The sequence below is a fragment of the Ursus maritimus genome, unplaced genomic scaffold, assembly GCF_017311325.1.
Source record: "Ursus maritimus isolate PB19 unplaced genomic scaffold, ASM1731132v1 scaffold_23, whole genome shotgun sequence".
Taxonomy (NCBI): domain Eukaryota; kingdom Metazoa; phylum Chordata; class Mammalia; order Carnivora; family Ursidae; genus Ursus; species Ursus maritimus.
Window position 1 is genome coordinate 32,323,273 of NW_024424786.1, and position 2,426 is coordinate 32,325,698.

Below are 2,426 nucleotides of genomic sequence, written 5' to 3' on the forward strand. Positions count from 1 at the left end.
TGATGTTGTTCCCTTGTCAAAAATCAGTTGACTGTATATGTGTATGTTTATGTCTGCGTTCTTTATTCTGTGCTATTGCTCTGTATGCCTGTTTTATGCCAATATCGTACTGTTTTGTTTCCTATTGCTTTTTAATACAAGTTGATATCAGGTAGCGGGAAGCTTCAAGCTTTACTGTTCTTTGTCAGGATTGCTTTGGTTATTCAAGGTATTTTTGTGGTTCCAAGGAGAATAAGGAAAGTTTTTTTCTCTTCCTGTGAAAAATACCATTGGAATTTTGATCAGGATTGCATAGAATCTATAGATTGCTTTAGGTTCTATGGACATTTTCACAACATTAAACTTTCTAATATATGAGCATGGAATACTTTTCCATTTATGTGTGTATTCTTCAATCTGTCTCATCAAGACTAATGGTTTTCAGTCTACAAGCCTTTCACTTCCTCAGTTAAATTTATTCCTTAGTGTTTTAATGATTTTGAAGCTATTGTAAATAGTATCACGTCCTTAAATTCTCTTTCAGGAAGTTCGTTGTTAGTGTATAGAAATGCCAGAGATTTCTGTGTGCTAATTTTTATCCATCAACTTCATTGAATTCATTAATTAATTTTAATATTCTTTAGGTGGAGTCTTTAGGATTTTCTGTATATGAGATCATGCCATTTGTGGAGAGAGGTAGTTTTACCACTTCCTTTCTAAATAGGGCACCTTTATTTATTTTTTAACTGAATTTCTCTGGTAAAAACCTTTAGTAAAATGTTGAATGTAAGTAGTAAGTGTGAACACATTGGTATTGTTCAGATTTTATGAGAGAAATTTTTTGTGGTTTGTCATTGTTTGTGTAATGATTTTTCTAAATTCTTTTTCTGAAATCTATCTTCTTTTCTATGTGTAGCTATCCAACTCTCTTCTATCAGGGATGAAACATGGAGGAACATGAATGAAAAAAATCATAGTTTTTTACATATTAAATTGAACTGCACAAGAAAACATGTTTAAAAATAATTTGCTGGGGCACCTGGGTGGCTCAGTCCTTAAGCATCTGCCTTTGGCTCATGGTGTGATCCCAGAGTTCTGGGTCCAGCCCCACATCAGGCTCCCCTGCTGGGAGCCTGCTTCTTCCCCTACCACTTCCCCTGCTTGTGTTCCTTCTCTCCCTGGCTGTCTCTCTGTCTGTCAAATAAATAAATAAAATCTTTAAAAAAAATAAAATGAAAATAATTTGCTACACCCTGGGACAGAAGTATAACCACTGGTAGGAAGACAGAGGGCGACACGTTTTTATTGTTTCCCACTATAAAATAAACTAATATATTTATCTGGAATATAAGAAGGGTTGCCTTTTTTTTTTTTTTTCATTAGTGAAGTCTCTAAGCAAAGTCATATCTGTCATCTTGTAACAACAAGGTTGTAAGCTACAAAAATTTTAACTCCAGTGGTTGAGGACCAATTCATGACTGTATCTTATGAAATAGAATGGTATAAAACAGACTCAACACTACTGAAACTGCGGAGAGTCTAGGTTCCAGTGATTCTTTGTCATCTCTTTCCAAGGATCTAAGAGTAGTCTCTCAGAGCTCCTCTGTTTGGGATTGACCCTGAGGACATTTTGTGAACAGAAATAAATGTATAAACCATTTGATAGAAACTATAATACTATGTCACATGCCCTGCTTCTTGGTCTTTGAGCATAATAAAATCTGTCCACTTCTACCTTCTTAGGGATGTCAGCCCTTCATTGAAACTAACATTCGTTGGTGCTCAAGACATTAGTTCAAAGACATGAAGGAAAGAGTGCTGCAGAGGAAAGTTACAAATGAATAACGTTCATTTATTTCAACGTTTTCTAAATTTAGTTAAAAGTTAGCTCCCTTTGCTTCACGTAGTAGCACAGACAAGGGCATATATTCAAAGGTATGGCTCGTAGGATTTCATTGGCTCATAGTCCTCTTGTGCTCTAAGAACATCAAGTATCATCCAGTCCTGCTGTTTCCAATCTAAGTGTTCAGATGTGTTATACAGTCATATAACAATTATGAGATGAGGTCATTAAAAATATAGATTTTTGAATACCCCTTAACCATGGCCTAACAGATTAGAAACTTTTGCAGAGGTACTGTTATCTGTTCAATAGTGTCTCCCATGTAGTCCCATGATCTAATAAGTTAGAAAAACACTGATCTAGTCATCATTAAAAACTGAGCAAATGGAAGTCCATAGAGATTCAAAGCTGGGACAATAAACATGGTCCATGGTGTGGTTCCAGGGCCAGTGTTTCTTAATTATAACTTCTAATCCAGATATACTGCTGCCTTTGGTCTTTCTTACCTTTAACTCTGTGAATGCATCCACATCTGAGATAATTTTTTAAAGCACTGTGTACAGTTCTTAATGTAATCTACACACACACACACACACACACACAC